The following is a 25,696-nucleotide window of genomic DNA, read 5'->3' as shown; positions in this document are numbered from 1 at the left end:
ACTTACCTAATAAAGCTTGATCGAGACTCTTGTTCTCCAAGTACTCAAAGACCAAGAGCGGATCATCTGCTTCTAGACAACATCCATGCAACTTTACAAGGTTCCTATTTTGCAGTTCAGATATTACAGCAACTTCATTTATGAACTCGCGTTTCCCTTGTCTAGATTCAGAAGAGAGTTGCTTCACTGCCACCATTTCACGATCTGAAAGAGTGCCCTATTTGGTGCCATAATTTAGAATACCGTTAGTCAGACTAATTTAAGAGAAAAGACAAAAAATACAGAATGACAGTAGTTACAAGACAAATTTAAGAGAAAAGATCAACAATACAGGAAGAAAAGGTAAATTTCAAGTGCAAAATGTTGAAAGGCAGATAAGGAAAGAACAAAATACAAAAATGTGAGCTGTTCAACATTACATCCACACAGAATTGGGGTTCATCTCTTTTCTTGTTTCTCATTACAATGACCTAATCATTACTATATAAACACCAAATTTACTAACTAAATAAAGAATCATACAAATTCTAACTATCTCTTGGTGCTTTCCATTACAATGACCCAAACAGTAATATATAAACATCAAACTTATTAAATATATAATCATGCAAACTCTAACTAACTTAACTTTTCTCAACTAAAACTTCATCCAAACTCACACTAAAATTGAATTCTAATAATATTAAACTCTATTTGCTTTTCTTAACTTAACTCAACTCTCCCTGCATTACATAAAAGAGAGAAATTACTATTTCCAATACCATAGATGGAAAGAATGTTAAGCCACCTTATAAACTACACCATATCCTCCCTCACCTAACTTATTCTCTTTAGCAAAATCTCCTGTTGCAGTTTTCATATCCGCATAGCTGAAAATTTTCAGTCTTGAACGGATATCGTTTATTGCTGACAAAAAGAAGAAATCGTCGTTAAAACAGAAAAACTACTAAATCCTTATTGCAACTTTTAAACCATAAAATGTTAGGACAACTATCCCCGCACGAGTCCTCGAATATTTTGTCAATACCGTTGTCTTCCTCAACATCTGCTGCTGGGGGCTTCTGAACTCTCCTCCTCCAAAGGAGAGAAAACAAAATTATGCATATGAAAGCCGCAACAATCCCAGTTGTGATTCCAATCACCATTCCTGTCTTACTCTTCTTCTTGGGATTGAATTCTACACACATTTTAAAATCAGAAGTGACAGAGGCAGCTGAAAGTAACAAAGCATTTGCAATTTCATAATTGAAAATTAATTTGAAAGTTAATATAAGAATGTTTTAGTACAACCATCTTTGGCCTAGTTCATTATACCCATCCAGGCTAGAAAACTGTTCTATCTAGATATTTTTATTTTTACTTTTATTTTTTTCCTTATCAGAAATAAAATTACACATGTCCAGCATGTATTCGTATACGTAGATCTGTCCAAAAATTGCCAAAAAGCTACGGTAGAAACTGTTATCCCGGGCTACTATAAACCCATATACAAAAAATAAATATATAAGTGCTGTTTTATACTGAAAGAAATTAAATTCTTTTAATTTAATGAAACACATAATTTATCATCACCTGGCGTAACACTTATAGCTGATACTAATGGTCCATAGGTTCCTTGGGCTGGAATACAGCAAGTTCCTTTTCCAGCCCAGAAAAAAGGAATTTCGAGGAAGTTTGCTGTCACATTGGTCATGTTGAAAGATTTAACAACACCTATATTTTAGCCCCCTGCCTCCTTTCGGATGTCAAAATCTGTTAACACTTTCTGCCCCTACAATATCAACGTACATAATATTTATACTATTTAGTTAAGCTATAAACATCGTAGTTAGTAACAGGAGGAAATAAAATAATACATTTTCACTTTTAGAATGGTATTTTTAATCTATATATAGATCATTTGCTTAAGGCAAAATACCTATAACTACAATTTCTCCATAAACTAATGTAAACAGTGCGTCAATGGTTTACGTAAATAAAAACATTCTTTTTCTTTTTTGGGAGAGTAGCAATAACACTTTCAAATCAAAAACATAAACATCAAAAACGCGTCTTCCAACACTCTTCCAACTATTAGAATTTTCAATCTGTATCTCTGCAAAATGTAGCTTTACTGTATATGGTCCATTCTCGAGCCCTAAACCATAGTATCGAAGTGAGCTGGGAGATAAGCGTGCTGTCTCATACAGTTCTGAGTTTAATGTCTTTGTATATTGAGACTGATTGGTTGATGTATAAGTTGCATTACTATAGTCCATAAAACGTCCAGCATAACTCACTCCCCACCTCTGTGTATTGCTGACATAAAATGACGTATTATCAAGTGATTCGCTGTCCGGCTCAAAAGCATCTCCCATAGCAAAAATCTTCTGTCCGCCTCCACAATTTATAGCAAAGCGGGAATCTGCAAAAGGGGGAGCCAAAGTGTGAGTTTTGTGGGTCGTTTTTTCAATCAGACTAGGATGATATCTCAAAAACCTTGATCTCCGACCCAAGGTGAATACAGATGCCAGAATATAGATCTGGAGGATAAAATGTAATTAGGTTACTTCTAACTGTTTATGCCCATTAAAATTCAGTGTCATATAAGACAAGATAGGGAAGGAAAAAGTAGGGTAACCAAATAGGAATTGATATTTGGTGAAAGATAGATGAAATTCAATTCAGTGTCATATAAGACAAGATAGGAAAGGAAAAAGTAGGGTAACCCAATAGGAATTGATATTTGGTGAAAGATAGATGAAATTCAAGTGTTATATAAGAAAAGAAAAATATTAATGAATGTTAATTTTATTTAAAGAAAGTATTTTAAATTATTTTATAAATGTGAATTGTTTTAAAACCAGCTAATGTTGTAAGTATGTTTGGATAGTACCTGTAGTGTTAGATTTACATTTTATTTATATGATAATATTGTATATATGAAACTTTTTGCATATATATTTTGTCTCACATCTTAATCACTTGTATAAGTAATATGGTTAATTTGGGTGTATAAACTTCATTGCACAATCTTAATCACATGTATAAATAATACATGGAAAAAAATACACAATCTTAATCACATGTATAAATAATACATAATTTTAATCATTTGTATAAAAGAAAAAAAATGAGTTTAGATAGAAACACTTTTAGTATAAATAATACAAGGAAAAAATACATAATCTTAATCATTTGTATAAAAGAAAAAAAAGTTTAGATAGAAATACTTTTAATACTACATAAATAAATTATTTTCTTCATAAAAATATAATTATCTTGAAATGAGTTTTTCATTTTAAAAATATTTTATAATATAATTTTGAAAAAGTCTTAAAATTATAAAGTTTAACATATATATTGCAAAAGATAATAAAATCATTCACTAACCAACTTTTTATTAGATTTCAAATATCAAAACACAATTTTGTAAGTGTGGTTTCTATGTAACAATTTTTTTGTCTTGTCATATGTTTTTTTTAGTTTTCATTCATTTCCAATTAATGTGGATGTGCTTTAGAACTGGGTTAAGTTTGATCTAAGTTGGTTCTTAATAAATTCATATCTCTATATACATAGAAATTCATTAACTTATTTTTTTATTTTTATTTTTAAATGTGGTGTGAATAACATTGATTCATTATGGGTGTATGTGTGTCAATTTTAATCTTAAAAATAAAATCTCATCACATAATCAATCATCAACACAATGTTTGAACACAAGAAATAAAATGAAAATCCAAATTTGAAGAAGAAATGTTTTTCAAATAGTCATGAATTTATTACAACCAGTGGTGAGGATGCCAATCCTTTGTAATCACCAACTTATAGTTGTTTTATTGTTAAAGAGGCAATTTTTAGGTTTATCACTTATTCAAAAGAAGGTCTACCCTCCTTGCAGCTTGTACCCAACTCAAACTAGAATTTAACATCCATAAGGACTACAACTTGGTCTACAACAAGCTCAACCTCTAACCAAAATACGTCTTATAATTTGGCTCTAACCAGAACTACAACTCAACTTATGACTAGGATTGCAACTCAGCCTCAAACTAGGACAAAAGCTTGGCCTCAAGCTAGAATAGGTCTAATAGAACTCAGTCCAACAATCCCTGAGCTCAACCTCCTCAATAGACTCTGAAACCGACCTCCTTAACAATAGAACTTGGCCTCAACATGCCTCAAACAGAACGGGAACCCTTCCAACTTGGCTTCGATTCCAACTCGGATTTACGTTACTTGGTTCATGAGGTATGAAACTAAAACCTATTCCTTTGTTGACCTAAAAACATAATCGAATTGCTTGAGAAAATGAGTGTCTTGGCTCCTCCACATAACGCTTATTTATAGTGTTCTTGGGTCCAGAGCAAGGCCGACTTGAGCAAATGAAGGATATTAACTATATATACATGAATATCTTTCAAAAGTTAATTTCTCCTCGGCTGTGTTGAGTTAGGATGTGTGTTACATATCATTGGAAAGGTCTCTAAATATGCTATTTGACTATGTAATTTCCTATTCATTAGGATATCCTTTAACATCAATCACAACCATTCTCAACAATATCCCCTTTCTAATTGATGGTACTACTTTGATATCTACTCTTTTTGATAGTTTCTCCCCCTATATGCATTCTATTTCCCTTTGAAATCAATAGCAAAGGTTGCTCCCCTTAATTTTGTGCTTCCTTTACTAAGATAAAGGAGAGATCCCTCATAATGTTTCCCTGAGATATTCAAATGTTTCTCTAGGAATAGGCTTGGTAAATATGTCAACAAATTGTTCTTCGGTGCCAAAATATTCCATCTTGAAAATTTTCTCAATGACTTCTTCTTTGAGGAAATGGTACTTGATTGAAATATGCTTTGCTTTTTAGTGCATGACATGATTTTTTGAAATATTGACTGCACTACAGTTGCCGCAGAAAATGACAATTGGTTGATCATATTCCATTTTGATGTCATGCAAAGTTTGTTTCATCCAGAGAACTTTGGTACCAAAGTCTATTGTTGTTATGTATTCAGTTTCAATTATTGAAAGAGAAATTGGTGATTACTTTATGCTTGAACAAGATACAAGGAAATCTCCTAGGAAAAATGCACTATCACTGGTGCTTTTTCTAATATCAATGCTACTTGTTACCCACCATTTTGCGGGAGATATCCCTAGGAGATTTTTTTTTCTTCAAGATGTTCCTCAGCCGATAGCCACCAGCCCCTTGCAGCCATCAATTAGCTCATTCTTCCATTTCTCTGCCACCTGAGCCATCCATGTGGTCACTTGATGCAGGAGCATTCAACTCAACAATTTCATCATAGTCTAGTGAACTTAGGGGTCTTGTGTTTTCAAGGAAGTTGGATTCCTATGTATGTAATCATTAATGTTTTGAGTGATTAGAATAGGAATTAATTAGGTAAGTGTGAGGATATTTGTAAATGGTCTCAAGTGTAAGAGAACATGAGTGATTAATGCTGATGAGAGAGTTGGAAATCAATTGTAACTCTTATAGGTCTCATGATTCAAGGAACTAGAGAGGACTCTTAGGGATAAGTAGGAGTTAAAAGTGGATTTAGAAGAATTTCAGGAGTTAGTTCAACAAATTAAGGATCTGAACTAGAATTAGTTCAACAGAACCTTTTTGTATAAAGGTAAGCCTAAAAGGCGAGAGCAAGTTAGTTAGTCAGTAGTTAGAGAGGAGTAGATAGAGAATAGTTAGAAGAGTCGGTGCGTCAGATTGTAAGCCTATGGGCAAGAGAAGAAAGGCCACTGATCAGAAAATCAGGCCAGGGAGAGAGACTCTTGTGTAAATACTCGTTTATTAATACAAACAACTCGATTCAGAGTTTGTACAATGTGTACTGTGTAATTGAATTATAATCTGTGTGTGGCTAGAGTGATTCTGCGTAACTTATGTTGCAGGTGCAGAACAGAGATGAAATACAGAGAAGTGTAACAGAACAACTTCCAACTACGGTTGGGTAGAAGTTGTTGAGGCATCTCCACAGTTGTGATTGTGGGTAGAGTTGTCTTAGAGATAACAGTTCTAGCAAAAGGAGTGCTGGGTAGAATTATTACTCAGCAAGAGGTTTGAGGAGAGAACCATAGAACTTTCATTACGGCTTTGTACACATGGACACTACAGAAGAGAGCCTTTAGTGTTACAGTGAAGGTGAAAGAGCATAAAGGCGTGAGTGGAATTAAGTTAAGGAGAGAGTTGTGGTGGAACAATGAAGGATTGGAACCTTGAAGAAAGCCGAGTCCACAGAAGGACATTGAATAAATGGCACAAACCCAAAGTAAAGAGTAGCGGTGGTTGGAAAGAACAAGTTCCTTTGATTATAGTTGAAGTCCCGTAGTAAATCCTGATCATCAATCGCCAAAGTCAATGCTTACATCATAGCCAACTGTGGGATTAAGCTGATTGATAACCTGTGTTCTAGTTGAAGGGCTGTAGATCATAGGATTTAAGAGCCTCGTCATCCAATGGATATCGGGCTGTAAAGAGATCGAGAGTTAACTGTAAGGGCGGACCCGAACTTTTATAGATTGAGGACTTATAATTCTCATCGAGTTCGAAAAGGTGTTAAATGTCGTGTAAATGGTCCACCCGATATCATTGTAGACCGTTGGATCAAGCGGATCTCGATCAACAATTATAAGGCATCGAAAAAGTCTGTTGATCGGGAAGAAGTACAACCGTTGGATTGAGGGTGAGATCGATGGTGGAGATTGAATAAAAAAGAAATTGTAAAAGGCGGACCTGAAGAGGTTATAGGCGCAGCTTTAAATATATTTGAAGTCTCGTTGTGTTGTCACACGTCGCTTGCGAAAGGCGATGGAAGCACAAGTTGATGTGTTGCGATATTGCGAGAGCCGTTGATCTGATGAATGAAATCAACGGTGGGGAAAGGCAATCGCATATCGCAAGTGGGGAGTTCCAAAGGCATGATCTATTGAGCTGAAAGGTTTCGTGATAAAGGAGGAGTTGTCTTATAGAATGGGTTTGGTTAATATGCATGGTTAAAGGATTAACCAAGGTTGCCATAAAGGATTAAAGGTTTAGTTATAAATTTCCGATATAAAGATTGATGAAGGGTTAGACTATGGAAAGTCTAATGAAATGTTTCCGCATGAAGGTTAAATGAAGGGGCCTTAACCTTAGCTTATGAAAGTTTGACCAGGCGGGTCATAATAATTCCTGGGACAGATAAGATTATGCATTTCTATATGCATACTGTGGGTAATGCGGGTTTTACCCTGCGTTAGAGTGGTATCAAAGCTAGTTAAAGCTATTTTTAATTAAAGCAGAATTGTGCAGAATACAAATGTGATTGCAAAAGAAAGAGGAGATTAGGTTATTTCAATATGATAAGTAAAAGGCATGAGATAAGATGAGAGTAAGTGATACTCTTAAGAAGAGAATGCAGAAGCATAAAGAAAACATAGTGATGTTTGTTTTCTTGAGGAAAACAGAGGTTCACTCAAATGTGAAGAATGGATGGAAACTGCTTGTGAAGCCATGTAGTGGCAGTGAACTTGAAGAATCCAATTGAAGGTTGAACAGAGAGGATAAGAGTGCTCTCAGAAGGAAGTTGAGAAGAAAGCTTTTGAAAGCTTGGAAATGATTTTTGGTTTGAATATCATTGATACACACGTGACAACAAAGGAAGGTGAGAAGATTGCAGCAACCTAGAGCAAGGAGTGCTCAATTGGTTCCAGAGGAAAGAACCAAAGAAATGCTAAAATACTGAGCTCAAAGGAGAGAAGCTTAGTGAGGCATGTGTAGCAAGAAGGAGATTTGTTACTGTAGAGGTATTGTTGCAGCTCACAAAGGCAATTCCACAAAGGATGTGGGTATAATTGCTAAGGGATGAAGAAAGCTGATAAGACTTTCTGAGTGAAAGAAGAGGTGGTCAGAACCTAGTATTTCATTTGTAATTGAAGTATAAGAGGACAATTGTGTTTTTAAAAGGTGTAGATGAGTTGAAGCCTAAAAGGAGTAGAGAGAAGTGCTCAAAGAGGTTCCATAGAATAGAGAACCAAGTGCTTGCCAAATGACCAAGTACAAAGGAAAGCTTGGTGAGGTAAGTGGCAGTAGGGAGGACTTGTTGTTGCAGAGGCTTTAATGCAGTTCATAGTAAGTGAGTGAGGAACTCGTGAAGATGGAGAAGATGACTACTGATAGTCATAACGAAGATAACATAGGTTCTAAGGAAGACCACAGTAGAAGTAAAGTGAAGAAGTAGGATGCCAAGGTAAATGGCAAGAGGATGAGCCAAGAGGAACGTGACAAGGAGATTGCAGAGTTAAAAGAACAACTCGATGCATTACGAAGGATATTGGAGGAAAGCCAGAGATTAGGTTCGGTCTTGAAGAAAAAGGCAGTGAAATGGTCTAAGTTACAGAGAAGGCTATGGCAGAGACAAGTGAAGAACCTAGTGGAAGAACTCAGAGAAGCTGAGTAGAGAATGGAAGTTTCCATTTGTGGAACAGAACAAGGTGAAGTTCTAGGTGAAGATGAAAACTGGAGATCTGTGGAAGATATTATGAATCATATGAAGGATTCAGAATAGCAAGGAGATATGATGACTGAAGCATCAAGTGAGACCACAAGGTCTTATGTTTTTAGAATTGATAGTTTGTGTATGATTGCAGGTATTGCAGGAGAAAATAAACCTTTTAAAGATGTCTTCAAAATAGATTAAGATCTAGAAGTAAAAGGTAACCAGCAGAAGATTAAAGGAAAATTTAAAGAAGAAACTATGTTAGCTAAGAACATAGTAAAGGATCATCATTCCATCATGATGATAGGCACAGTGGAGATAACTAGGGAAACTGTTGAGGCAGTCAACAAAGAAGGACTAAACTCTCATCAAAGGATCAGTGAATGGGAGACAGAATTGGAGCTACTAGAGAAATGGCTGAAAGCACCAGTAAGGAAGAAAGACCCTGATGAAGATTGCAAAGGATATGCAAGAGAGGAAGAGGAAAGAGTCTAGCACAGGAGGGAGTTGGAAAAACAGAGAGATCATTGAAAAAGATGGTATGGAGGAGAGACTAGCTGACAGTCTCATGAATTCTTTTGGGAATTCAAATCAGCATAATGATGTGCTGATAGAGGAGGAGAAATCAGAGCAACATATTGATGTGTTGCCAGAGAAGGAGAAGGTAATGAGGCCTTATATTTTTAATTCTAATAATTGTTTTATGATTACAGGATTTGTTGAAAATGAGACAGACATGTTTCAAATTGAAGAGTCAGTTTTAGAACTGAAGAAGACTGGAAGTTCCCAGGACAGACATGTTGATGAGGAAAAAGAAAAGCATGAAGATACTATGCTTGAAGAAGTTAAACTGATTGTTAGAATCAGTCAAGAAAGTTAAGGACAATTATTGAGGATTGCCAAGGAAGAAGAAGGAAAATATGTTGGAACTGATGAACAACATAGTGAAGTATTTGAGGGAAATCAAGTACAAGGGAAATTGGAGAAAAATTTACTTTTTGAAAGTAAATTTACAAATATTGAACAGAGGTTGTTTGGACAGAAACAAGAGGGTAAGGATGAAAGGGCGGTAGTAAGGATCCAACAACTTCAAAGAGAAGATAGTAAACAACAGTTTGAAGATGAGTGGACAGAGTACAACAACAATTGGCAAAGTAATTATCAGTCAAAGGATAAATTGGACATAGAGATTGAAAGAATAAGAAGATTGATGATGAAGGTTCCTCAAAAGAAAAAAACAGTAAGAAGACCAAGGAGCAGCAGAAAGAGAAAGACAACAGACTATGAAAGCATAGCTAATGAAGAAAAGAAACATAAAGTGTGGAAACCTAGAGATCAACAACAAACAACATCAACAACCAAAGGAAAATTACAGAACAAAGTATGGGATCTAGGGAGACAAAGGACAAAAGCACGTGATTAGGAGATCATGATTATTTTAACCTTGGGAGTCTGATGTAGGAGCATTCAGCTCAACAATTTCATCATAGTCTAGTTAACTTAGGGGTCTTGTGTTTTCAAGGAAGTTGGATTCCTATGTATGTAATCATTAATGTTTTGAGTGATTAGAATATGAATTAATTAGATAAGTGTGAGGATATTTGTAAATGGTCTCAAGTGTAGGGGAATATGAGTGATTAATGATGATGATAGAGTTGGAAATCAATTGTAACTCTTATAGGTCTCATGATTCAAGGAGCTAGAGAGGAATCTTAGGGATAAGTAGGAGTTAAAAGTGGATTTAGAAGAATTTCAGGAGTTAATTCAACAAATTAAGGATCTGAACTAGAATTAGTTCAACAGAACCTTTTGGTATAAAGGTAAGCCTAAAAGGCGAGAGAAAGTTAGTTAGTTAGTAGTTAGAGAGTAGTTAGAAGAGTCAGTCAGTCAGACTGTAAGCCTACGAGCAAGAGAAGAAAGGCCACTGATCAGATAATCAGGCTAGGGAGAGAGAATCTCGTGTAAATACTCATTTATTAATACAAACAACTCGATTCAGAGTTTGTACAATGTGTATTGTGTAATTGAATTATAATATGTGTGTGGCTAGAGTGATTCTACGTAACTTATGTTGCAGGTGTAGAACAGAGATGAAATATAGAGAAGCGTAACAGAACAACTTCCAACTGCGGTTGGGTAGAAGTTGTTGAGGCAGCTCCACAGTTGCGATTGTGGGTAGAGTTGTCTTAGAGATAACAGTTCCAGCAAAAGGAGTGTTGGGTAGAATTGTTAGTCAACAAGAGGTTCGAGGAGAGAACCATAGAACTTGTGTTACAACTTTGTACACATGGACAATACAGAAGAGAGCCTTTAGTGTTACAGTGAAGGTGAAAGAGCATAAAGGCGCGAGTGGAATTAAGTTAAGGAGAGAGTTGTGGCGGAACAACGAAGGGCTGGAACCCTAAAGAAAGCCGAGTCCACATAAGGACATTGAAGAAACGGCACAAACCCAAAGTAAAGAGTAGCGGGGGTAGGAAAGAACAAATTCCTTTGATTATAGTTGAAGTCCCGTAGTAAATCCTGACTGTCGATCACCAAAGTCAATGTTTACATTATAGTCAACTGTGGGATTAAGCTGATTGATAACCTATGTGCTAGTTAAAGGGCCACAGATCGTAGGATTTAAGAGCCTCGTCATCCAATGGATATCGGGCCGTAAAGAGATCAAGCGTTAACTATAAGGGCGGACCCGAACTTTTATAGATTGAGGACTTATAATTCTCATCGGGTTTGAAAAGGCGTTAAGTGTCGTGTAAATGGTCCACCCGATATCATTGTGGACCGTCGGATCAAGCGGATCTTGATCAACGGTTATAAAGCGTCCAGAAAGTCTGTTGATCGGGAAGAAGTACAACCGTTGGATCAAGGGTGAGATCGACGACGGAGATTGAAGCGAAAAGAAATTGGAAAAGGCAGACCCAAAGAGGTTATAGGTGCGGCTTTAGATATATTTGATGTCTGGTTGTGTTGTCGTACGTCGCTTGCAAAAGGCGATGGAAGCACATGTTGATGTGTTGCGATATTGTGAGAGCCATTAATCTGATGAATGAAATCAACAGTGGGGAAAGGCAATCACATATCACAAGTTAGGAGTTCTGAAGGCATGATCTATTGAGTTGAAAGGTTTTGCGATAAAGGAGGAGTTGGCTTATAGAATGGGTTTGGTTAATATGTGCGGTTAAAGGATTAACCAAGGTTGCCATAAATGATGAAAGGGGTAGTTATAAAGTTCCAATAGAAATATTGATGAAGGGTTAGACTATGGAAAGTCTAATGAAATGTTTCCACATGAAGGTTAAAGGATGGGGTCTTAACCTTAGCTTATGAAGGTTTGACCAGGCGGGTCATAGTAATTCCTGGGATAGATAAGATTATGCATTTCTATATGCATAATGTGCGTAATTAGCCTCTGCCAAAATTCAACAATGTAAACTTTGAAACAGGAACTATAAACTCAAAACGGGAACTCTGGCCAAAAAACCTTGAAAAAACATCAAAAACAGTGCTAAAAACGAAAAGTGTTGATGCTGGAACAACACTTTTTTTTTTCTTGGGTAAATTTTCAACATGTTTTAAAAATGGTGGTGAAAACCAAATTTTTGTGCAAAAATTGTCCAAAAAACACCCTCAAAATGAAAAGTGTTAACGTTGGGAAAACACTTTTTTTTTCAAAAGTAAAATTTCAACATTTCAAAATAATGGCGTAAAATATTTTATCATGACTCCGAAAAACAATAAAATTTAAAAGAAATAATGAAAACATAAAATAAAATAAAAATAAAAATAATTAAAACAATGAAAAACACAAAACAAAAAAAAGTTAAAAAACATAACAAAACATAAATTAAAATATATACTAATAAACAAAAAAAAAAAAAAATCAATCAATCATAAAAAATGTAAAAAAAAAAAACCAAAACTATATATATATATATATATATATATATATAAACAAATAAATAGTTAAAAAAATATCGAAAGAAATAAAATAAAAAATAAAATAAAATAAAATCCTCTAAACCATAAAAAAAATAAAAATAAAAAAATAAAATAAAATAAAAAATTAGCAAAAGAAAAAAAAACAAAAATAAAAATTAGCAAAAGAAAAAAACAAAAATACAGAAAAGAAAAAATAACATTTAAAATAAACTAAAAATTAAGTAAAAAAAAAAATTAAGAAAAATTAAGAAATTAAAAATTAAAATTAAAAACAAACAAGATTTAAAAAATAGAAAATTAATAAAAAAAATAAAAACTACTAAAATTAAGATTAAAATATTGATTACGTAAAAAAACAAATATAAAAATATATATAAAAAAGACAAAAATAAAAAATAAAAAATGTTAAAAAAAATTATCTCATAAACCATAAAAGAATATATATATATATATATATATATATATATATATATATATATAAGTGAAAATAGAGAAATTGAAAAAAAACATTAGCAAAAACTAAAAAAAAAAAAAAAATAACGAAAAAAATAAAAAAACTAGTAAAATTAATATTAAAAAAACAAAAATTAACTCAAATTATAAAAAAAAAAAAAAACCAAAAAAAATTGAAAATTATTTAAAAAAACCCAAAAACCCAAATATATATATATAAACAATTTTTTTTATTAAAAAAGAATTATTATTATTGACTTTTTTTTTTACTTTTTTTTTTTTTTATTTAAAAAAAATAAATAAATAAATCATTAAAAAAAAATTTAATTTTTTTTTAAATGAATTAAAATTTTTAATTTAAAATTTAAAAATTTTAAAAAATTATTTAAAAAAAATTAAAAATTAAAATATTTTTTATCGATTTTTTTAAAAACAAATTTTTTTGAAATAATTATTATATTAATTTTTTTTTAGACTTTTTTTTTTTTTAATTTAAAATTTTAAAATATACAATTATTATTTAAAAATATTTTATACCTTTAAAAATTTTTATTTTAAAATTTTAAAATATATAATTATTATTTAAAAAAAATATTTGGGTCACTCTATATCCACTTGTTGATTTATCCTTCATTTCTGAATCCATATATACTGGGTCTCCTCCCATCGATAAAAGTTCGTAAATAACAAGAAGGCTTAGCTGAGGTGACAATGGGCTAAGTCTCCATTTTCTTCCCTTGGTCTAGCATTTGCCCCTTTAGGGATCCCTTTTAGGTCCCCTGCTAGTTTGAGCAGTAACATTTTGGCGTTGTTGTCGAGAGGATGCAAGTCATTGATCCATCCCCAAAGATTTTATCTGGTTCTAACATTGACCCAAAACAAGATCAACCTAAAATGACCAAGAGTGAAAGACACTTGGTTAGTGTCTTTTCCCCTTTGAAATTGAGTGATGATCCCAAACCATTACCTGAAAAATATAACCGATGGTTACCCAAATTCGAAGGGGATGCTACTTGGACTGCCCATGGTTTTATTGAAGAATTCTATTGGAACGTTGTCCCCCAGAATGATCTATGATGAAGATAGACTCATGATGCTTTTTGCTTTATCCCTTGAGGGACAAGAAAGAGATTGGTACCTTAGCCTCCCCCCTGCATGCATACAATACACCAATGAATTTGAAGACCTATTCATGAAAATGTGGTCATGCAATGCCCAAGAGACCTTTAATATCTAAAAATTCTACCAAATAACCAACGGAAAGGAGGATGTGTGAAAATTCATTCAAAATTTTGATAGGTAGTCAAATATATACCTGATCATTTGAAGCCATTTGAAGCCAATATCCTTGATAAATTCATAAGGCGGTGGGTGTCTATTTCACCTATGTGTTAGGGGATAAAAAACCTTCCACTTTGGCTGAAGCTAAAGAGATAGCAATTGAAGTTGATGAGAACATACAAATCTCAAAGATTGATATCAATGGCCACCATAGAGCTAAAGCTGAAGTTAAGAAGGAGAAATACAAAGATCAACATGAGGAAACTCTCCTTGCCATCCTCAAAAGGATGGAAAAGTTCACCGAAGAAGAAAATGCACGTGATACGGTTATCATGAACAAAATCACCACCATGGAAAGGGCCCAAAAATCTAGTTATATCCCTAAAGGAAAGAATTTTCCCAAAAAGAAAAATGAAGAAGATAGGCCAAGCTCTTCTCAAATTCCAAACACTTTGGCTCCAACTAGTGTTGTTGAGCCAGACTCTTCATTTGAGGATGAGGAAAGTGAAGGAGAAGAGAGTGAGGATGAACAAATTGATGAGCAGGCCAACCTTGTGGAATCTGAAATCTTTAACATTTTGCTAGGGGGGTCGTATACACATCCTCCCATTAGTAATGTCACCCTTAAAGAGGAAAAGGAAGAATCCATTCTTAACTCTGATAGCCAGGGAATATTCAAAGGGGTCCAATATTCATGAAAAGAAAAGGGAAAAGACCCCTCAACTCCTAAGGAACCATTTGACGAAGGTCCATAACCTTAGCAAGCCCCTTCTAAAGAATTTATCCCTGAAATTCCTCCCAAGAAGGATCCCCCAACTAAATCCAATCTGAAAAAGGATCCTCCAAGGAAAGAATACATCAAGAAGAAGGAAAAAGGGAAAGAGGTTAAACTTGAGATCGACATAGGGGTTGTCATGGGGAGAATGACTATACCCATTCCTTTGAAGCAGATTGTTAAGCTTCCCGAGAAACAACAACAAATTAAGAAGTCCCTTGGAATTTAAGAAGAAGAACTACGTGAAGAATTGCAAAACATTCATATTCTTGACCGAAACCTTAGACATGAGCCCTTCTTGCTTACTTTGGCTATTAATGACCTCTTCTTACACAATTTTATGTTAGACTCAGGGGCTTCCGTAAATATCATGCCTTTGACATTTATGAAGCAATTGGGTCTCAACATCACTCAACCATACAAGAAGGTGTGTGGTTTTAATTCCAAACATGTGGAAGTGGAAGGTATCATCAAGGACCTTACGGTTTATTTAGCTAGGAATCCCGATATATCCCTCATGGATGTTATTTTCATTGATATTCCTTATCTGTGGGGGATGCTATTATCTAGGAAATGGGGGGCTACCATTGGGGGGGCATGTTGAAATGGATTTATCATATGCCACTATTATGAAATTTGATGGCACCCCTTTTATCCTTTATAGGGAACCTACCTACTTACCTCATGTGATCAAGCATGAACCTTACTATGAAACATGTGAAATCGAGAAGCCTTCTCCTATTCTATTGACTCAAGAAGTCTGTATCCTCAAGCGACCAATCTATAAAACAAGTAAAATGTGGAAACCAAAGAAAGAATATAAGGGTGGGGATTTATTCTTGGTTGATAGAGATCCCATACCTGTTAGGATTCATGGAAAGGCTGGGGATGATTATTACTACATTGCAAAACTTAATGACCAACTTTGGCCTGGTCCAGTCAAATTAAGTCGTATCACCTCCTTCCTTGAGACTTGAGCTTATATCATATGCATGGTAGAGTAGGATGCATTTAATGATGATTTTTGCATTATAATTAACGTCATCTGATATTTATCATGGTAGATAGATGCATGTTTGCATATTTTATTTTATGTTGATTTTATTGCCTAACATTTCGCATGTGCGATCATGAGATGCCGCGCAATCATGTTGCCTCATGTTTTTCATATATTATATGTGCAGGTGACAAGTCTATGATAACCAAGAGATTGTTGGAGTTCTCGTGGCCTCCCATTTGAGTAGCTTCGTCCACTTCCTTGAGAGATCATGTCCCAATTGGAGCTAGATGTTACCCACCATTTTGTGGGTGATATCCCTAAGATAATTTTTTTCTCCAAGATAGTCCTCAACCGACAACTAGCATCCCCTTGCAGCCACCAACTAGCTCATTGTGCCATTTCTCCGTCACCTAAGCTAGCCATGTGGTCCCTCGCCCATATGCCATTATCATATGCTTGAAGTTGAGCCTCCCAAACCTAAAGGTATGCCTTGTCATTTGGTAATTGAGTATTGTAGTTTTCTTATCATGGACACTTCTGGGCATGGATCAATGGGGGGATTCGGTGGAAAGAATGGGCTACGTCTGTGCTCTTGTCCCCTAGACCCCTTTTGGATATTAACCTTGAATTCTAGTCTTGTGGGATCTCTTTTACTGATCATTTGGATTTAGGGATGGTATTTCACGGGAAACCTCGATTTTGGTTGCGTGGTCCCACTCCCATATTCGCTTATATTACCCCATTTCCACTCATTATTACACCATTCATAATTTCTCCCACTTGAGTCCACTTTCCTTCACTGGGTCCACATAGGGTTGGCTCACTCCTTCCCCTTGCACATACTTTGGGGCAGGCATGGAACGATGCCCTAGAGGTTGATGTAGATAAAAGAAAGATAAAAGCATATTTGGCCATTTTCAATAGGAAAATGTACCACAAAATGCAAAAGATGGTTCAAACAAACACATTTAGCATGTGGGAAAGAGCCAATACATGAGCTCTACCCCATCATCATGGTCATCACCCTGGTTCCTACATGTTCTATGAGCCTCCTTCATCATATAGGAACCCATGATTGTCCCAACCCCTGGTGGGAAATGAAAAGACCTACCTTAAAAGGGGGTATTCATTGCTATATCTTATGCATCATGCTCTTACCCCTTGAGCCTCAAGCAGTTAATCAAATAAAATCATCAAAATGAAAAAGACATATAAAAAAGGGTGGAAAAATCAAGGCCGGGGCACCTCATGTACCACGATTTCTCTTCCTATACATTATAAACCCAAGTGTTGGCTTCCCTTTTATTAGCTACGCTTGTACCCAACATGTGGCCCAGGGCTGCCCGTTCTCATCCCCTACTTCATTCACCTATCTGTCACATGCCACCTCCTTTTGAAGGAGGTACCTTGAACATATTATCCCCTTTAGAACTAGAAAACACCTAATAGGATACTTGGTTAACCCCATTTGGAGTGTAGGAGACCTTGGCACATCCCGAAGACCATTAGGAAGGGCATGCCATTATGAAGTCCCCACCTGTGGTCCATGGTTGGTAATCTCATTTACTCGATTTCTCTAATGACTCGTGTTGAAAGGATAGGGGACGTACTGGATCTTATGAATGATTGCAAATGATCTCCATCTTGGGTTTCTCTCCCTATACGGGGTCCTAATCCTCCAGAGGGATAAATTAGAACAAGTAGGGTGTGTGCTGAGAGCCATGTGCCTCCACAATAGTAAAAAATACTCCATGGATCCCCAAGGATGTTTAGAGATTGCTCGAGATTCACCTATTGGACAAGGAAGATGCACCTGGTGCACCTTTGCCCAGCCAGCCCCACAGATGTACCATACACTTGGCAGTTGACCCAGGACTTGTAGGATGATGTGGCATCACCTACACCATTATCAGAGCCCTTGCAGATGATCTACATGCATCTTCAACTCATTTGGAGACCTATGAGGTTATTATTATGCCCCCACACCCATTGGGAGCACCATAGGTTTATTGTTTGGAGAACAAGGGGCCAACCCCTTGGCCATTACTTTTGAGGTCCTATTCTTCAATATGGCACCTACGGACCTCATCATGCCTCTTGGAGGGCCCTACGACATGTATTATTCATCATCTAGCCTATTAAGAGGCTTATTCTTTCATTTGTGAGCTAGTTTGGTGTCCTTGTCACCAAAAGTTAGATTATTAGCACATTATTTTATTTTTGGGGCTTATGTAGGCCAAGGAGACTAATTCGAACTCCCCATTAGTGTATAAATACAAGTGAGATGTGTTCATTTTCTCATCATCACTTTGGATTTGATCTCTTCTCTCTCTTGAGAATTTCACACTTTTTATTGGAGGATGAATTGAAGCTTTATGGATGAATTTTGATGTTTGGATTTGGTTTATCTTATCTTGGAGCTTCTCTATTGTCAAATTGTGGATGTTTGGATATGTTCTATTACAGGTAAATACATGATTTTAATTCTATTCATGTTTTACTTTTTCATATACATTGGATTGGGATTTTGACTATTTTTAGGGCTAATTGATGCATGCATTTACTGCTTAAATTGTGGAATTGTCTCTATATAACATCTCACAATGTATGGGACATGTAATTTGAATGGAATTTTCTAGGGATAATTCTATCAACGAATTCATCTTGATAAGCCATCACATTTTGCAAGTCAAAGTATAAAATTTGTAAGGTTTCTTCCCTTACCCTACAAGGCTAGTGAGGTAGTCTTAAGGCCTCCTTGACTAAGAAACAATGTCCTCATTCATATTTATCCTAGAATCCATTCTCCCAAGAATAAGGCACTGATCTACCAAGGGATGGTCACCCAAAATCAATTCTTTTTCACCTTTTCCTAGGTCTAGCTAAGTTGGGTCACCTAGGGCATCATTTTCCTGACACAATAGCCCTCAAAAAAGTTTGAACTCTTAGCCTACCCTATGTTAGTGTCTCCTCAATGCCTCCTTCAATTTTGAAGCCATTCCGACAGTGGCATTGTGAGAAAAGCCAAGCCCTAGCTCCGAGATTAAACTTTTCCCTGGTATTCCTAAAGATAGTGCCTCGTAGGATCAATTCAACACCTTTAAGTGAAAATCCTTTATTTGATCCTTTCCCCCTCCTTGTCTGGGTAATTGGTTGCTAAACTCTTACCTCCTAACCTAGGCTTGGTCCAGTTGGCCCCGTGTGGTCCCATTCCTTTGAAAAGACAAATCTTCAAGAACCATCCAGGATACCAATTTAAATAAGGATTTTAGGGATTGGGAAACTCTTTCACAAGTCATATTCCCTAAACCTAACCCTCAAATCCTCCCATCCTTCTCCTAGAATACATTGTAACTTGCTTAGAAAGAAAGTGAGCTATATTCTTCAACCTATTCTGGAAATGGATTATTTGAGTCACTCTATATCCACTTGTTGATTTATTCTTCATTTGTGACTCCATATATATCGGTTCTTCTCCCATCTGTGGAAGCCTGTAAATAGTAGGGAGCCTTAGTTGAGGTGACAGTGGGCTATGTCTCCATTTGTTTCCCTTGGTTTAGCATTTTCCCCTTTAGGTCCTCTGCTAGTTTGAGTGGTAACACGACCTACCTAGTTAGTGTGAAAATTTCAACTATTGTAGCAACTGGAATTAATTTTTCTAACAGAAAAATTAATTATGCAGTTCATTGCTACAACAACAATGAATTAATCACACTGAAATCTTCACAAATAAAATACCATGGAAAATAAAAGTGTTGGAAACTGATAAATGCTAGCACACACACACATAAAAATGACATCGTTATTTTTGGAGAAAATTCCTTGGAAAAACCCAATGTGGGAAAATTGGTTGCAGCATATGAGGGTTCATATTATTATTTGCAAAATAAAATTTGAGTACAATAATTTGGATGCCAAATTGGCAATCCAATCTGAGAGAATCAACATGAAAAATTATTGTGAAGATTTTTCCTCACCCTATAGTTGATTTCAGCTCTAGAAACTGGCCCCTTAGCAATTTGCTCTTTCCTCTGTCAGCCTCTGCATAGTGCTTGCGCAAGACTTGCTACTACTGCCTTTGAAAACTCCTAATATATGCAGCTTTGCTTCTCTTTGGCTCTGGAATTGATTCACTAGCCCTTATGATCAAAATCCTGACTTCCAGCTAGGCCTTGCTACTACTGCCTTTTGAAACTCCTAAAATATGCAGCTTTGCTTCTCTCTAGCTCTGGAACTGATTCACTGGCCCTTATGATCAAAATCTCGACTTCCAGCTACTAAATTAACTACCCCTCCATCTAGATCGAACTGCATTGTTTCTATTGCCTACACAGTCCTTGCACAAACCCTCTAGGCATACTCACACTCCCTCAATTTGACTCATGGATACTGTTGACCTCTCTTGCCACCTTCTATTCACCCATTGGCTCAACCTCCATTGTTGACTCATTCCTACTTCTGAGAATTCGACTTGCCTAGGAAATTGAGAATTTGCACTTATGTGTTGTCCATCTACCCATTGACCTCTTCTTATAATCTCCAGTTGGGACTCCAACGACCACGATTAAAACTTAATTGACGGTTGAGATCATCTCCAAGTCGATCCATGTGATTTTCTAGAGAATTCTCACCTTTCTCAATTAATTACTATTAATTAACAATTTTTCCTAAGTTATACTTAGGAATTTTTTAATTATGGTCAATTAATAAAATGAGCCACCTCTTAGTGGAATTTCTACAAACGATTTATGGGTTCTGAATAACTCATGTGTTTTAGCCTCTCCACAAAGTCTCAAGACTAAAAAACCATCCAGTGTTACAAAAACTAACACTCCCTCTTAGTGAGGAAGGTGTTTTAGTGTCGTACTGCTACAACCCCCTGTCTCTGCATCATCCTCTATATGTTGTTGATGTTTGGCCACTATGAATGTCTACCACTGCCCATCAACCATTGCGCAACTCTAATGTTGCATTTGTGCTACTACTGACACTGCTATACTGCTACCAACTTTGCATCTGCACTGCAACTCCCTCCCAATGGTTTTTGTTGCTACTGCAACTACTACAACTAAGAAGCATCCAAAATACTATGTCCCTACTACTGAAATAGCTTCACCACCATACCCATTTTTTCTCTTAAATAGATGAACTTAGCTCTCCCTAGAGCTTTCATAAGTATATCTGCAACCTGCTCATCTGTGGAAATACACTGTAGTTGGACACACTGCACACAATCTCTGATGAAATGACATCAAATATCTATGTGTTTCGACCTATAATGAAACAATGGACTCTCAGAGATATTGATGCAACTCTAATTATCATAGTAAACATTGGTCGCTTCCATCCTCTGCCTGAACAAGCTTACCAGCAGCTTCCGAAGCCATATAGCTTCACACGTATCTGTGCTAACTACCATTTACTTTGATTCTACAAAGCTCAATGCTACTGACTTCTACTTCCTGGTGCACCCAGAAACCATCCCTGATCCAACATTGAAGTAGTACCTAAAGGTACTTTTTTTTTCCACTGAACTTCCTACTCAATCTGCATCTGTGAACCCACATAGTCTGACATCATCCCCTCAGGTTTATTTTAGCCCATACTCTATTGTGTCATGCACATACCTCAAAATGTGCCTCGTCGGTGTCTAATGTACCCACTTCGATTCCACCATAAACTCGCTGAGGTATTGACTGCGAGGAAAATATCCGGCCTAGTGTTGACCAGATACATGAGAGAACCGATGAGTTTTCTATACAAGGTGGGGTCAACATCCTTGACATTTGATGCATCTATTTTCTTCCAGTAGGTGATCATGGGCGTAGACATGGGTCTACAATCCTACATTCTGAATCTCTTCAGAATATCTGTAGCATATCTTCCTTGTCCAAATAAGATCTTCCCATTCTTCTGCCACACTTCCAATCCTAGGAAATAGTGCATCAACCCTAAATCCTTCATATCAAACTTTGTTGCCAAGTTCCTCTTGCAGTCCTCTATGAGCCCTAATGACCATGTCAAGAAGAGATCATCCACATACAACACTAGGATGAGTGGCTCATCCTCTACCAACAAATAGTAAAGGTTGGTATCTGCGTCACTCTTGAAGAATCACATCTGCTGCAAGTAGTTGTCAACCCAACCGTACCATGCCTTGGCAGCCTGCTTGATCCTGCATAGAGATTTTTTCAGTTTGCACACATGAGTGTGCCTCTCATGAGTCTCGAAGCCCTGTGGTTGTTCTATGTACACCTCCTCCTCTATCACCTCATTAAAGAATGTTGCCTTGACATCCATTTGGTGAATCTTCCACCCCATCTGAGCTGTTAGGGATATATCTGACTGGGTAGAAGTGTATCTAGAAATTGGGTTTAAGGTCTCCTCATAATCTATCCCTTCTTTCTGTGGATACCCCTTTGCTACGAATCTAGCCTTGGACTTCTCCACGCTGTTATCTGCATCGTACTTGATCTCATAGATATACCGAGAACCTAAAACTGATCCATCCTCAGGCCTCAACACCACCTCCCAAACATCATTCATCATGATAGAGATGTACTCCTATACCATGAGATCTACACATACCTGATGCTGTGTGGCTTCTTGAAAGCTGGAAGATTCTGCAACTTGAGCCACCAATGCTTGGTACCTGTAAGGCCATTTGCACTCTCTCTTGTTCGTTTTAGCAACTCCAATGAACTCCTCCGCATATCTCAATGTTTGATGAACTTCTCTGCTAGTTTGACCATTAGTGGTGGGAGGTTCAACCAAATCCTCCTTATCCTGCCTCTGATGCTCTATTTTCTGTCAATGGATCCCCTACACCTGAGGAAATGCTAGTAGTAGTCACTGTACTAGATCCCTGTGATCATCCCACTGGCTACCCATGTGGCTGCCCTTGTTGTTGGACCAATGGAGCTTCAACTAGTTGATTCTGATCACCTGCAGGCATCTCACGAGATCTCTTGAAAGCTCGGTCCTCCATGAAATTTACGTCCCGTCTCGCTACAATATTCCTATTGCTAGGAATGCAGATCATGTATGCCTTTGAGATTTTTCTATACCCAACTAGGAACCCCTTCTCTGTAGTTTAATCCAATTTTGTGCGCTTCCCATCTGGAACATGGCAATAAGCAATGTTGTTGAAGATCTTGAAGTGACTAACTTCTTCCATATGAAGACTCCTAGTGTATTCCTCCCCAATTGCTTATGAGGAGTATTGTTATGAATATACACCATTGTGTTACATGCCTCTGCCCATAAAAACTTGGGAAAATCCTAGTCATATAACATTGCTTTTGTAGCCCCAACTATAGTTCTATTTTTCTGCACCGCTACCCCATTCTGTTGTGGATTGTATGGAGTTGTCCACTCTCTTTCGATTCCTTCCTTCGCACAAAAAAATATGAAGTCTTTATCAATATACTCTCCACCATTATCTGAGTGAAGCACCTTGATCATCTTCCATGTTTCATTCTCTACGAGAGCCTTAAACTCCCTAAAATGATCAGAGACCTCATCCTTGGTCTTCAAGAAGTAGATACAAGTTTTCCTGGAATGGTCATCAATAAAGGCAATGAAGTATTCAGCCCCACTGAGAGCTCTAGTGGATGTTGGGTCACAAATGTCTGAGTGTATAAGTGTTAACACACCATCTGCTCTGCTGTCACTTCTTTGGAATGTTGCCTTAGCATATTTTCCAAGCATGCACCCTTTGCACACATCATCGTGTTCTGTGCCAAGTTCTGGAACCCCTGTTACTATATCCTTGACTATATTAAGTGCTAACTGGTGTAAATGTCCCATTCTCCTATGCCATATCTCATTCAATTCCTTCCCACTGAAATTGTTGTTGCCTATTAGAGCCATTGGATAATCAAGTCGCAACCTATATAACCTGTTGCTTCGAACTCCAATCTATCTCACCCTCTTCCATCTCGGGTGTTTGAAAAACACCTTCTTCTCTATGAAGTGGACATCATATCCCTTATCCTGTAGCTAGGATATTGAAATCAAGTTCATACCCAATCCATCTATAGCATTGGTACTTGCTCCTGACTCCCTCTGAAAATCGACGGTGCCCCTCCCCGCTGGAGTACACTTCGTTTTGTTTCCCATTGTAATCTTGAAGTCCATCTACTCCTCATTGTAGCTAGAGAAATATTCTCTAACCCTTTTCATGTGAGTTGACGCTCCACTGTCTATATCCCAGACACCCTGTCAAGTTGAGCCTGATAAGCAAGCAAATTCGTCCTCCAACTTGGAAGACAATTCTAAAGCCTCCTGAATATCAAATCTATCCATGGTTTTATTGAAGACAAATTTTTGTGCTATTCCTCTTCCACCCAACACTGATTTTGCTCTAGCAAACTACTGCAAAACCGTTTGTACCTAGACAAGAAAAACTACTCAACGAAAATAATGATCTGCTTCATCGAAATAGCTTCTCGGCTTCACTACTTCCTGTTAGAATTGCTATTGGGCTCTACGAATTTTTCCTACCAATTGCACTAGAAAAATTGAACCCTTTGCCCAACAAATCGAACTGCATGGCCAACTTTTGCACAAATATGAAAGTCGAACTGTTAGACTCCCTCTGAATTTGGACGATTTCTTCCTTCTTCTTCTGAGCTTCTTTCCCGATCAAATCAACTCTGATACCATGTGAAAATTTCAACTATTTTAGCAATTGGAATTAATTATTCTAACTATAAAATTAATTATGCAGTTTATCGTTATGGCAACAACGAATTAATCACACCACAATATTCATAAATAAAATATTGCAGGAAATAAAAGTGTTGGACATTGAGAAATGCTATCACACACACATAATAATGACATCGTTAGTTTTGTACAAAAGTTCCTAGAAAAACCCAATGTGGGAAAATAGGTTGCAGCAACTGAGGGTTTATATTATTATTTGCAGCAGAAAATCTGAGTAAAATAATTTGAATACCAAATTGGCAATCCAATCTAAGAAAATCACTACAAAATTTATTGTGAGGAGTTTTCCTTACCCTACATCTAATCTCAGCTCCAGAAACTGGCCCCTCAGTAATTTTCACTTCCCTCTACATCAGCCTTTGCGTAGTGCTTGCATAGGAATCGCTGCTACTGCCTATGGAAACTTCTAAAATTTGCAACTTTGCTTCTCTCTAGCTCTAGAACTGATTCACTGGCCCTTTGGATCAAAATCCTGACTTCCAGCTACTGAATTGACTGCCCCTCCATCTAGATCAAACTACATTGTTGTTGCTGCCTACAGAGTCCTTGCGCAGACCCTCTGGGCATACTCGCACTCCCTCAATCTGACTCTCCAGACTTGGAAAATATTCCTTCAGATACTACTGACCTCTGCTGCCACTTTCTACTCACCCACTGGCTCGACCTCCATTACTGACTCACTCCTGATACTAGGAATTTGACTTGCCTTGGTAACTTAGTATCTGCACTTGTGTATTCTCCATCTACCATCGACCTTTTCTTATAATCTCCAATTCGGACTCCAATGACCATGATTAAAACTTAATCGATGGTTGAGATCATCTCCAAATCAATATGTGTGAGTTTCTAGAGAATTCTCATCTCTCTTGGTTAATTAGTATTAATGAACCATTTTTCCTAAGTTAGACTTAGGAAATTTTAATTATGATCAATTAATATAATTGAGCCATCTCTAGGTGCAATTTCCAGAAATGATTTCTGGGTTTTGGTGAACTCATGTGTTTTAGCCTCTCCACAAAGTCTGGATACTAG

The 25,696-nt window shown here is 36.6% G+C and overlaps 1 pseudogene across 1 annotated transcript in view; it reads right to left on the bottom strand.

Annotated features, from left to right (window-relative positions):
• LOC149227134 (putative LRR receptor-like serine/threonine-protein kinase At1g56130) overlaps positions 1 to 25,696 on the bottom strand; it is a 51,305-nt pseudogene that overhangs the window by 5,851 nt on the left and 19,758 nt on the right. The window contains exons 4-8 of the transcript XR_016248312.1: positions 2,019 to 2,404; positions 1,573 to 1,771; positions 1,028 to 1,177; positions 788 to 906; positions 7 to 217 (exon numbers count right to left, since the gene is read on the bottom strand). The product of XR_016248312.1 is annotated as a putative LRR receptor-like serine/threonine-protein kinase At1g56130 (transcript). The remainder of the gene's footprint in view (positions 1 to 6; positions 218 to 787; positions 907 to 1,027; positions 1,178 to 1,572; positions 1,772 to 2,018; positions 2,405 to 25,696) is intronic.

Source organism: Pinus tabuliformis, chromosome J (assembly GCF_031772625.1).
Source record: "Pinus tabuliformis cultivar Carrire ecotype Pingquan chromosome J, CPIR1, whole genome shotgun sequence".
NCBI lineage: Eukaryota > Viridiplantae > Streptophyta > Pinopsida > Pinales > Pinaceae > Pinus > Pinus tabuliformis.
The sequence above is the reverse complement of the archived record's forward strand: the minus strand, read 5'-3'. Positions and strand labels throughout refer to the sequence as shown.